The sequence below is a fragment of the Molothrus aeneus genome, chromosome 8 (assembly GCF_037042795.1).
Source record: "Molothrus aeneus isolate 106 chromosome 8, BPBGC_Maene_1.0, whole genome shotgun sequence".
Classification (NCBI taxonomy): Eukaryota; Metazoa; Chordata; class Aves; order Passeriformes; family Icteridae; genus Molothrus; species Molothrus aeneus.
In genome coordinates, this window is record NC_089653.1 from 17,791,260 (window position 1) to 17,804,588 (window position 13,329).

The following is a 13,329-nucleotide window of genomic DNA, read 5'->3' on the forward strand; positions in this document are numbered from 1 at the left end:
GATTAAGCAAAAGATCCTATAATTATAATAATAGCATGTAATAAAACCTGGCCCATGGTTCTGCTCAAAAAGCATTTTGCAAGCATTATTTACAGGAATCACTTTATCCAGTATTGAAACACAACCAGCTCTTGAGTGAAATGCAACATCTGTTTAACCATGTGCAGTAGAACTAGACAGGCTTTCAGAGCAGGAAAATGAAAAATTCTGTCCCATACTGACAATGCAGACAATGATGTGATAAAGCAGAAGGTACTTAGCATGTAATTTGGATGAAGTATTTGGACAGATCTTTGCAGAATTGCTGCAGTATTGACAATTGCTTCCCTTTATCACAAGTTCACAAAAGAGGGTGTTTTATAGAAGCTTCTAACAAATATTTAAGCTCCATACTAAATGAAGGAAAAGTACCCCACACTGAACTTTTGCCTTCTAAGTTCTGAAAAAAAAAATCTCATTCCTAAACTGCCACAATGGAATTTTTATCAACTTAAATACCAAGGAGAGTGCAGAACAAGAAGCCAAGTAGAGTCTGGTAGAAGTACTAGTGTGAAAAGTCAGTTTTCTCCAATGAGCTGTAAAGCTGAGCTCCTGACCCTGTGTAGTTATAGTGAATGTATGGAATGTTTCTTGAGCACTGCTGTTCCAGAGGGAAATCCAGTTGTGGGTTTTGGATGCTGTTGATCTCCAGCTTGCATAATTGTATTTGCCTGGCTTAGTTCCTCTCTAGATCACACTGGAGTAGGACAAGACCATTATTTTTAGTTTGTCCTACACAGCACTGTAGAGAAGATGTTGAGTAATTCTAGGTAAGTAATAAGAGCTGAATAAACAAATATAAAAGAATATATATTATTAAAATTACCGTTTTTTTGGCCTCCTAATGACAAAAGAGCAAAACCAAGGAATTAACATGAAACTCATATCCCTAAGTGTCAGCTGACAATACTGAATGAATATAAATGTTAGCAGTCATCAGCATAAGGTAAATTATCACTGAACAGGAAAATTGCTGAAGTCCACCATAAACCATTATACCAGAGAGTACATAAAACAACTCCCTACATCTCTCCTTATTATCCTGCTGTTGTTGCGTCTGAGCATTTGAGGTCTGTAGAGATATTATGTTATTAGTAATTCAATATTAGTTCAATATTGTGGAGATGTAGAGTTTTTAAGCTAGACACCATAACATTGAGGAGCAGAATCTGATCCTTGCATAAACTCAGGAGTATGTATAATAAGCTGCACTGAGGCACTGCTCTCCACAATATCAAGAGAGATGCCCATCTATGATACTTCTGAAGCACCATTTAAAACACAATAGTGCCCTTTGAAGAAACCAAGGGTTGCTGGTGCTGCTGGAGGATGACAATGTTGTCCTCTCAATTGTGAGCTCCCAACACAAGTCTGTTCTCTGAATTGCAGATACAACCTGAGGATGTGCTGTAGAGCAAGATAATTGCAATTATGCCAAGAGTGACTCTATACAAAGACGTAAGGCAGAACACAGAGATCCACACTGAGGAAACATCTACAGAAACCAGCACTAGGATCAGAGAAACAGCCAATCTATATACCAAAAATGATTAAAAGAGCTTCACTGTTCAGGATGCAATTGACATTTGTACCTGCATCAGGCAAATTAAATTAGAAAGAAAAAGCAGTTGAGGTAAAAGCACAATGTTAAGACAAAAAACAAGATAATTCTGGACTTGAAACAGAAAGGCTTTCCTTGAGAGACCTTCTAACCATGTTAACCTTTCAGAATAAAAGCCTGTTTAGCCAGTAAACAAACTTACCTGGTTCTGTAGCAGATGATAGATGTAGCCCAGCTCTTTAAGCCCTGTGCTCTGCTGCCAGGTAGTTGTGATATCTGACTGACTGCTGCAATCTCAATTCCAGCCTTGATTGAAGTCTCCTTCCTTTCTTTCAGCCTCCAAGTCACTAACTCTCCATGCCTTAGTATGTCCCTCAATGATATATTGCAGAGAAAAAAAATGAAGACATTTGCAGAAGCTACCTGCAGGCAAGATTCCCCAGGCTATCTCTAGCCTAGGCTAAGGAACTAACTTATCCTCAAGCAGCTCACAACAGTTGCTTCCTGTTCCCTTCAGGTGAAAGCAGAATTACCAAATCCAAATAGAAAGAACATTAACAACACATTATAGAACTTCTAGTTTGAGCTCCAACAATAGCATCACCATGGGGAAACGCACTTCAGTAGCAAAGGCTAAACTAGTTTCTACATGGCAGCTATCCCTGCTTCTTTTTCTAATCTAATTTTCCCAAACAACTACCCTGTCAGCCTCATGTCCAGTTCCTTAAATAAGAAAGAACCAAGGACCAGTCATCTGGGACCCTCCCTACCATCCCTAAATTGGTTAACTAAGATAGAATTACACAAGGCCTGATGCTTCAGGCGGTGATTTTATACCCAGGTGCCCATAATAAACTGCAATCGGTGTTCTTTAAAAGCTACTTTTAGTGAAACATGGTGCAATATTTTGCAACCAGTAATAAAACCATGTAACAATTCTGAGTGTGGGGCAGAGGTTATGACAGATGAAGTGGAGCTACCCCAGCAGGGGAGGCTGGAAGAATGTTTTTTGTAAAAAAAGCCTATTTCCAGGCAGCAAGGACTTGCCCAGCCTAAAGGCATTAACATCTGCTTAAATTAAAAGCAGATGTGTAGCTGCTCTAAAGCAGCAGAGCACCATAGAGTCAATGAAACAGGGTTCCTTGTGCAAACTCTGCCAATTCACTGTCATGGGGGCAGCTGGGCCAAAGCTCCATCCCCATCCAGGTCTCAGCAATTTTGAACCATCCTGAAGTCCACTTAGCAGGTCATTTCATTCTTCATTTCACTGGGGCATTCTGAACTCTGAGCTCAGGCACAAACAAGCAGGTTGTTTTTTCTACAAACAGAAAGTGCATCTGTGTTACAAATGACCCTTGTTCTGTCAAAATTGTGATCCTTTTCCAGTTATTGTTCTGCTTAGATTTTAATTGCTAAGTGATTCCATGACTGCTGGGAATCTTGTCCTTAACTCAGCATCACATTTTCAAAGGATCCTCATAATTTGGAATTAACCTTAAGAATACTGTCCACTAATCATGTGAATCTGCTGGTCTTTTCTCCCAACAGTGTTTTAAAGGTCGAAGTATTGTCCTATCAATAGCACTCTTGTAGGACAGACAAAAGCTAACATTTTCATTATTACACTAGAAAAGGCAATGCCTGTTTTCTTTAACAGGCCTTCTGTGAAATTTTAGAGCTTCAAAATTTGAGGCAAATTTTCCCTCCTGCTTCATACACCTTTGGAAAATTGGACCCTATTCCTCCTGTTGCTGTGACAGAAATGTTATTATTGCAGTTGTCTTGGGAAGGGACATGAAAGACTAGAAGAAACTTTATGTCTGAATTGGGACCTCAGCCTGCATGAACTGGGCTTTCTTTTTTTTTTCAGTGAGCTGGGTTCAGACTCTGGGAGGCCTGATGCTAAGCCAGGTGGCAAAGCTTTGTTTGTGTTCATGGTTCTACTCTTCTCCTCATGGAGACTGAGTGACTGTGTGCTGCTTATTTTAACTGTCTTCAATGTGTTTCACCCCTTGGGTCATCTCTGTGGATCATCTCTGCTGGGAGGAGAACATACAGAGACATACAGAGTTTGTGATCTAGTCACAATTTGTATGTCACCAGGATCACCAATCTCACAACTCAGCTCTAGGACACCCTTAATTAATACATCAGTGTTAAAAAAACCTTCTGGTGTCCCCTGGTAACAGCAACATTTTCTGATCACATAGCCTGTGTCAGAGCAGAAGGAGAAGCAGCCCTCACTCTGCACAACCATCCAGCCTCTGCCCTAAACAACGAGAGAGGCTCAGCTCTCAGAGCATGGTCAAGACTGCAAAACACTTTGAAGTCCCTAGAAGTGGGAAAACACTTCTAGGACTGTGTCCTCATATTCACATGAAAATCCTTTAGGCTTTTCAAAGTACAGATCTAGTGTTGCATATAGGGCAGGCAAAACACAGACAATAAGAAAAGCAGGGCCCATCAATCTGCCAGGGTTTGCAATGACAGATCCAACTGTGTAGCTTCAAAATGCTGTGATTCAGCATCTACTTCTGTCCATTTACTATAACAAGCACTTGATACACATACATTTATTTATTAAATGTGCTTAGCTTCTACACCTCTTATTAAAGTCAGTGTGAGAAGAAAGTTTTGTGCAGCTCTCTGCTCCAGCAATAGGTTGTGATCTCAAGGACATGCTAACTGCACCCCAGAAATCCAAGAGAACTGTGACAAAATCCATGGTGCTCAGTCCTAGCATTGAATCTGTCCAGACAAATCATCTACCAGGACTGGAGTCCAGACTGTTATGTTAATAAATGCTTCTAAAGGGAGATGTTTCTGGGGTAAGGTTTCTGTTCCCTTCACACACGACATCAAGGTCTCACCGATAGCTGCATGCTAAAATTATCAAGAAACAGAAGTGTGTTTTCTTCCACCAGTTTATTCTAGAAGCACATGGGTAATATTTTAAGAATATTACTACACTGCAAGTTCAGTCTTGACCCTGGGATTATTTAGCCTTAACCCTGGATGTAATAACTTCACCCTGTCTTTAAGACAGAAATGTTATGCTTGGAAAGACATTGGTCTCAGCACAAATTTTTAGAAACTTCATAATATAATGTCTCCACTGATTATCAGGTGAGGAAAGTGTCAAAACAAGTGTTATAACAAGGATTAGTGGGACAATCTCCTTCTTTAAACTGACTCACGACCAAGTATTTTTAAAAATAATTTTGGCTGCTCTTTAAAAGGCTGCTGGCTGTTGCAACACAGGACCTGTGCTGTCAAATTCCAAGTTCCTTGGCTTGCAACTCACAAAATCTCCAGTCTGTATGCAGACATATAACTATTTAACAGGTAGATGGAAGGGAGAGCTTGCAGCTTATTTGTTACATTCCCACATCATCAGGTAGCTTCATATGTCAGGCCCTTACAAGTTACCTTTGCACAGGAGAAAAAAGGTAAGCACAACTAAATTTATTTATACACTATATGCAAATCCCTGAAAAGCATTGGTTACAAATACAGATGGTTTAGAGTTATGTGAGACAGTCAAAACATCAAAACTTGGTTCCCAGGGAGCAACAAGCATCAAGAGCTGGTTCCAAGTAGACTGAAAGGCAAATTCTCTATCCAATGGGGTGGTAGGTTCCTTTAGAGCTCAAACATCATTGCTTGTTTCAGGGAGGGTCAAAAACCAAACGAAACTGTACCACATAGTGAATCTTGCCCTGTATATTTTTAAAAAATATTTCCCTTCCAGCAGAGCAGATTTGGTGCCTGTCACAATCTCCAACTCTAAGAAGGGAGAATTTCAACTTACAGAGAACACAGAGAGCAAAGGGGCAGCTTCAACTTCCACTTTCCTGACATTGCTGCTGCTCTTACTCACAATGGGGCACAGACATACACCCTTTCTTGGTCCCTTTGACACTGCTCTCACCTTAGGACCAAGTCTGATGAAAGTGGTTTGAGACTATAAATATTTACCTGGATCCACAATAAAAGGGAAATACATTTGGCAGAGTATCAGCCTTGGACCCAGTAATTTTGTTCCTTACAGGATCACAATTTTACCATGTGACATCAGGCACAGTCAAGTCCTGCTGTAGGGATTAGCAATAGTCTCTGTATTCACTCAGTTCTACACTCAAAAACAGAGATGTAGCAGGAATTTTACACACACAAGGAATTATTCAGATACCACAATAAAGGTGGTGTGTAAATGTCTCCCAAGCAAGGTATGTTTCTTCTGCATGATTATCATATTGACATCCAAAACTCACTGCACCAGATTTATGTATCAGCAAGACACAATCATAAATACAAGATGCCTTTCAAGCACTGTGACATTCCCTTCCTGCAGATGGCTGGAAATGTTCTTAGATACAATATTTGCAATTAGCTTGCTGATGAAATTAGTGCTCTGAAATGGTTAGTTTTATAGATGCCCCTGTTACTCCCTCTCTGGATATTACTGCTTTAACCTCTTTGAGACCTTGGCTGAGAGCACTTTCTTAGGGCTGCAATTTTGAGAGTGCAGGTCAGAAAGAGGATATAGCCCAGCACAAGCAGTTAGAAGACGTCGAGTCGTCAGGTGGGTGATTTGTCTGGGGCTCTGATGAACTGCATCCTAATCCCTGTGTTCCACCTCTGACCCTGAACTGGTCACTCCCCAGTGTTTCTGCTTCAGTAAAATGAGGTACTGCTCACTGCCTGTGGCAGAGGGCATGCTGTGGGGGAGCTCAGAGTCACCACTATTCCCAGTGGCCAGTTCTGGTACTTGCTTTTTTAAGCATGAGTAATCACCATTCCTGACATGTGCTGCCCTCCTGCTCTTGTTTTACCAGCAAGATTGTTTGGGGCATGTGATCAGAACATTTAGGAAAAATCCCTCCAACTACTGTTCCAGAATTTCCCTGGAGAACTAGGCAGGTGCACACACTGCTAAGGACACCTGCCCCTTGCCTGTTGACTGGAAGCACATCAGATATGGGGAGGATCCATACAGGGACTTCACAGGTCATATCAGGGGTCTCGGGGGGATCCCACACATTCAGGGCACTGTTGCTTCAACCTAGTTTGCCACTGTTCACTGCTTTGTGCCACTGAGATGTGAGAGAGCCAAGTTTCTTCCATAGGAAGCAAGCAGGAAATTGAGATTTTGATGAAGTTTCTACTCTCTTTGCACCAAAGCCCATCAATGTCTCAGGCTGGTTTTCACCTTTCATGGGCAATAAAGTAATTTGCTCATAACAAACAAGCTGCTCATCTGAAAGAGGACTGGCATGAATCATAGCGGAGGCATGAATCAAAGAGGACTGGCATGAAAAGCTCATGCTCATTTCTGAACACTGCATTATGCCCTGATTAATTGGCAGTGGCTTATGGCTTTATCAATAGGACACACTCCCTGGAAGAGTGACACATTTCTGAGAAATCCGCAACAGACCCAAGCATGTATTATTGATGAGCTAGGAGAAAATCATCTGGGTATTTTTACAAACCCAAGCTTTACATCAGTTTTGCTGAAAGGCCTGTCATTCTTTTTGATTATATTTCCCTCTGAAATAAATTTCCCCTGAGGCAAAATGTTTAGCTATGGCACAAGCCTGCAGCTTAGGAGCCCTGTACTCGCTCCTTGGTTCTGTGTCAGACACGTGGTGCCCACAGCACCGCGGAGATCGATTTTAGCTCTGTGCCCGAACAGAGTGACGACTCTTTAAGGGGTCTCATCAGAAAATGAAAAGCATTCAACTGCTGCCAACTATCCTGGCTGTCCAGTAGTGCTCCCTCATCCCTGCAGGATTTGCAGACCTACTTTGGAGAACTTTTCCATCTTCTCCTGTTTCCTGCAGGGGTATTATCTGTGCTTGCAAGGATTCAATTAATGCCATTGATGTGGAATGTTGTTCCATTCATCACTGGCCACAGCATCTAATGAATAGGATAATCTAATTCTCCCCAAATAAATATGACACCAAATTAAAAGGGTTCATAAACAGCCTCCAAAACAAGTGAGTTTGTTTCAATTTATTGCCTTTTAAATTGCACTGGATCCCTCAAGTACCAACCTAGCTATAAACAAACCAGTGACTGAGTTTGAGAGTTTATTATCACTAATGTTTGCCTTTATTTATACTAGATTTGAGTGTTAGTATTAGCTGGAGAACAGCAAAAGGAAGGTCATCCAAATGCCACAGTTTTTAGCCACAATTTTCCTAAACTAGTGAAAGAGCTTTAAGGAACAATGTATTCTAGACAATAATTTTTGCTGTGTTTACTGTCACTGAAACATTCAACAAAGTAGTTATGACCTATCATTAGAACCATGTGAAAAGTTCACCAGGAAACCAGAAATCTGTGGCTGATGTAAAAAGACACTACTCACCCTATCTTCCACCAAAACCCAAAGCCACAGTTCGAAGTTCTTGTCTGATATAATTTTATTTGGGAGCTAGCTGTTAGAAAATATATTGCATATGTAAAGACAGATGATCTTGTCAAGTTCTTCTCTGAAGGTAGCCTGGTTTTCAGTATCCTGCCTTCTCTGACCAGTCTTGTGCAGGGGTTTTCTCTCAGTCCCAGAAGGGGACAAGCAGTGAGGAACAAGTGAACACAGAATCACAGAATGATTTGGAAGGGACCTTTAAAGGCCATCCAGTCCAGCCCCCTGCAATGAGCAGGGACATCTTCTACCAGATCAGGTTGCTCAGAGCCCCATCCAACCTGAATGTTCCCAGGCATGGGACATCCAACACCTCTCGGGGCAACCTGTGCTGCTGTTTCATATCTGGCAAGGCAAGAAATGGGCATCAGCTGTAGCTGTTGTCCAAAGAAATAGCTTTTCCTATTTCTTGTTTGAACCTCTGGGGATCTGTTTAAACTCAGACCCCCAACACTGACCTCTTCTGTTAGAGAAGATTGTTAGTGACATTTAAAGCAATGACTCCCCCCTCCTTTTTGAAAAACATCAGCCTTTATTCTGGCTAAAATAACAAGGGACCTTTCAGCTCAGTGGCTAAACTGAGGAACTGAGGGGAAAACTGTGGTTCTCTGGCTTCAACTAAAACAGAAATTCAGGAGATATTTCAGAAAGTAAAACTTATGTTCTCAGGCAAATTGAATATTAAAATTTTCCCCTCCAAATGTCATGTTTAAGCTTCAGATTAATGAAACCTTTCAATAATTGTTTTCAGCTTGAATCAGCTTTAAAAATAAAGTTGCCATTTCAAAATCAATAGATGTAAATGTTGACTTTCATTTCCCCCTGTTTTTCTGCCTGACATCAATTTATAAGATCAGTTGAATTTCATTTAAGTCCACCAAATGCTTTTCTTTTCTGTGAATATAGTACTGCCAATAATATTTTGCCCAGTGCTGACTGTGATTCTATGCTTCCCTAGACCATTGCTACACATGACTCAGTTCCTGTTTGTACTGTAATTCAATTTGAGAGCTCACTGCCATCTATAATTCCAAAGAGCATTTTCAGCTGAAATCCTAAATTGAATTACAGATTCATATTGCATTGCTCACTATTTATTAATAATATTGTGCCTACAACATATCCTGTTCTTCATTACCACAGAAAGAACAGTACTGGTTCCTCTGTATGATCCAGAGCTATTTATTTCTCCAAATGTTAAGTTCCTGCATGTACAGAACCTACAGACATCTGTGTTTCTTTTGTAATAAGTACTTTTATCTAGCCAGAAATGCAGAAAAGGTTTCTCAGGACTATACTTGGATGTATCATATGCCTTCTATATCACAGAAAAATATTACCATAAGTATTTCTTTGCAACTGGAAGAATGCAAAGTATTATGGGATGAAGTCTCTGTGAACTTTGAACTCCCATACAGTGATACTTTTAATTGCTGGGCACACACCTTTCAGTCAGAAATGCCAACTCTGAGCCTCCAACAAGTCCAAGGCGTGATACCAACACACCATGGCTGACTGAGGTTTGTAACAGGAAATGTTGGGGAAACAAACACAGCTTGAACAAGCAATACCTCCTCCAAACAGACAGGAGCCCAGGTCCTCAGGACTGGTTCTTTCTGTCTTCTCAAAGGATAGTCAGAGGCAAACCCCAAATTATTAATTCATTTCTGCAGCCTAACATAAAGTTTTTAGTGAACAACAAAAACCGCTGGCAATTTCTTGGAATGTCAGGGATGAGTTCTTTGGATTCAAATGTATGACAGCAGAAGACTGAACAATAATTACTTGCAAGGCCAGTAATGTTTGCAGCGAGGGGAGAGATGGGGAGTGACCTTGTTTGCATGTGGTCTGAGGAGAAGAGCTTGCTGTGTCAAACAAAACAACTCTTGGTGCTGCAGCATCCCAGGCATGAGGATGTTCTGCAGTTATTGACCCCAGGCACTAAAGAAGTGAAGAGTCTTTGGAGTCAGCTCAGGCATTTGGGATCAGGGCAGAAGTTGAAGGAAAGACTGACAGGTCTTTGGCATACTCCCATCTTAGCATCTTACAGTTTGCTGCTATCTTCCCAGCAAAGGAGATTCCACACAGTAATCCCTGAGGAAGGTATATATTTATGATCTGATGGCCACTTTGCCAGAAAAACAGCTGCTTCAGGATAGCCAGCCAATGAGCCATGAAACCAGGAGACTTCATTATCCCATCTGGGTATCTGTGGCAAGCAGTATTTAAAAACTGCATTTTACATTAATACATCAACACTAATTTACCATTAATTCATTAATTTAAGAATAAAAAATAACCCGCAGTTTCCATTCAGGAGGGCTCCCATCTGCCCAGCAGTGAGGGTGCTCTGCCCTTGAGCCTCCCTTCAGCCCACCCCAGAACAAACAGTGGAGCCATCCATGGTAGCACAGCCCACCTTCCCTTCCCCGGGCCTCACGCTGGGCTGGGCTGGGTTTTGGCCACCCCACCCTCAGCTCCCAGAGCAGGGCTGGGCTGGGCTGGGCAGCCTAAAGATGCCCCAGGGTCAGCCCCGGTGCCAGGGCCCAGCCCAGCCCCTCCCAGCAGCCAGGGCTCCCTCTGTGTGCTGCTGAGCAAACCGCAGGGAAAAAGGAAGACTGAACATCTTTCTCAGATTATTTCCTGCCCTTGAAACGCTTTCCTTAATATGAGGAGATGGTAAAGAGATCTTTGCCTGACTAAGATATCTGCTATTCTCTTCTTCCACTTCCTGACAGGAACAATGTTATTTTAATCCCAGTTTGAACACTTAAACATATTTTATCCAAAAATTACTCCAAACTGTTGCAAAATAGAAATACAAGTGAAGCCAAACCAATCCAATCTTTTCTTCTTCTCTCTAGAAGTCACAGTGATGACACACTTAAGAAGCAGGGCCTTTGCTTGCCTGTGGCTGGCCTCCTGGGCTTCAGGTCACATCTGCTCTGGGTTTCCGGGAGAATTAAGCAAGACTAAATGAGGTCAGCTTTCTCTGGAACAGAAACTCTCAGGGGTTAAACATGAAGTATGTGCTTTAGCATCCTGTCTGGAACAGATTTCTGTTAGTTTTCCAGGTCTCAGGAGCAGAGCTAACAGTTGGAGACAGCTATCCCTAGGTACACCTGGGTGTGAGCTGAGCTATGTGCCCACACCCCTTGAGGCTGCAGCACAGCTCCTGCTGTGTGTGCTATGTGCTGTGCCCCTGTCTGAGGACACAGGGCAGCCACCCAGGGAACACAGCAAGGTGGCATTAGTGCTGTCCCTGGAGATTCCCTGCACGTGGGTCTTTCTGGAGCACAGGAGGAAGAAAAAGGCTGAAAACAGGCAGCAGAAAGCCTGCACCAGTCCTAAGCATTTTTTATATTGCCCCTGTTACTTTTTCCTTGCCAAGCTTTTATCTTGGTTTTTGTGCAATAAAATCATGTTAATAAAACTGTGAATGAATAGAAAGGCCCTAAGTCAATATTTGCACTTAGAAAAGACTGGTTAGAACAGCTTAGGAATTGATCCTGATTTATTAAAGCACCTGTTCACCCAGGGAACCTTTTAGCAGCAATCAATATGTAATTAAATCTTCATTGATGTTTTACAATTGTTTTGTTTCCCAGCAATTACAGTGATAGAATCAGCTTCCCCTGGTTGTTCCTCTTTGCAGCTTTACTACTGATCTCCTGTGAGCATTCTGGCAACTCACTTTACATTTCCCAGGCTGTTATTAATAAATTGGGATCACAATCACAGTGAAACAGCTCTAATCCACACCCACTGTGCTAAGAACAGGCCAAGAAGGAAAGCCAACCTCTGACCTGAGTAGCGTGCTAACACTAACAACAACGGGAGCTCTGGGGCAATATAAACACAAATGTTTTAGTGAAAGCATCACACAACTCTGAACTAAAATACACTACAAGAGCTGAGCTTTCATTAGGCTTTCCTAGTCAGACTTTAGGTCCCTCAAAGCTGGGATTGCTTTTCACTTGCTGCCTGTCCAGCTCCAGGAAACAGAGATGATGTGGGTGCAGCCGGGAAAGCCACTCCTGTTCCCTGCTCAGGAAGGCACAAATTCCCATTTGGGCTTTCCAAAGTAATACCCCAAACACACCAGAATGGGTCATACTTTCAGTGACGCCTCCTCGCACGGCTCTGGCCGGAGGAGCGCCTCGCTGCAGAGCCCGTGCCGTGCCGAGGGCTGCGGGCTGAGAGCCCCGGCGCGGCTGCCCAGGGTCAGGGAGCGCAGCCCTGCGAGCCCGGCTCTGCGGCGGCTGCGGGAGAGCGAACAGGCAGGGCAAATCCCGCCCGCTCCTCCCGGCCCCCGCAGAGGCCGTGCCTGGGCTGCTCCGGGATGCTCGGGCTGCCCGGGAATGCTCGGGCTGCCCGGGAATGCTCGGGATGCCCGGTGGTGCCGCTGCCCGGTTTGCGCAGGCGGTCCCCAGCAAGAGGGCGGTGTAAGCGTGGCTTTCGTCGCGGCCGCAGCCCCCGCACGGCACTCACAAGACTGAACAGACTCAAAAAAAGCCAAAACGAAACGGGGAAGCCTGATCATCAGTGTCAATTGGAATAAGTGACTGTGAAAAACCAAGTGAGAGCAGCACAAAGGACATGCGAGCCCCCATCCCTTGGTGCCCACAGCTGGCCCATGTGCCTCAAAAAGTGGGAGAAGAATCCCCCACCTTGGTGCTCAGCCAGAGACCAGGCAAGAAACTGGGATACCACTGAAAAAACAAGCACTTAGAGGGGCGAGGACTGAAACCTCCTCTTCTCCGTGTTCACTTGAGGTGTGTTGATACCCTGACCCCAGGACCCTTGTCTGTGTCCTGAACTCACCAAGAGCTTTTGAACTTGCCACTCTCATGTCACTGACTCCTGCTAATCTCAGCAGTGCGAGGGAGGGAGCACCCCTCAGCCAAAAAGTTCACCCACTGGATCAGAAAAGCTCCTTTACTGAACACATTTACTGAAAGCCTTTTTGTAACTACACATTTAAAGGATTGCTTTAGGTGTGGAGAACCAGTGGTCAAGCAGACCCAAACTTCTCAGACTGTTCTCTCTGTATCACTGTCCACATCTGGGGCTTCACTCAGACCCCTGGTGGTGCAGTCATGGGGGTTGGAGGCAATTTTGGAGGGAGTCCAGTGACTGCTGAGAAGTTGCTGTGACACTAGAAGCAGAAACAGGTCTGCTCCCATGGGCAGGGTATGCTGTATTCACCAAAACTAAATCATCCATGCCAGTTTTGATTCCCTCATGGTCTGACATTGACATGGGGACTTGAACTTGCTGCTCTTCCCCAACA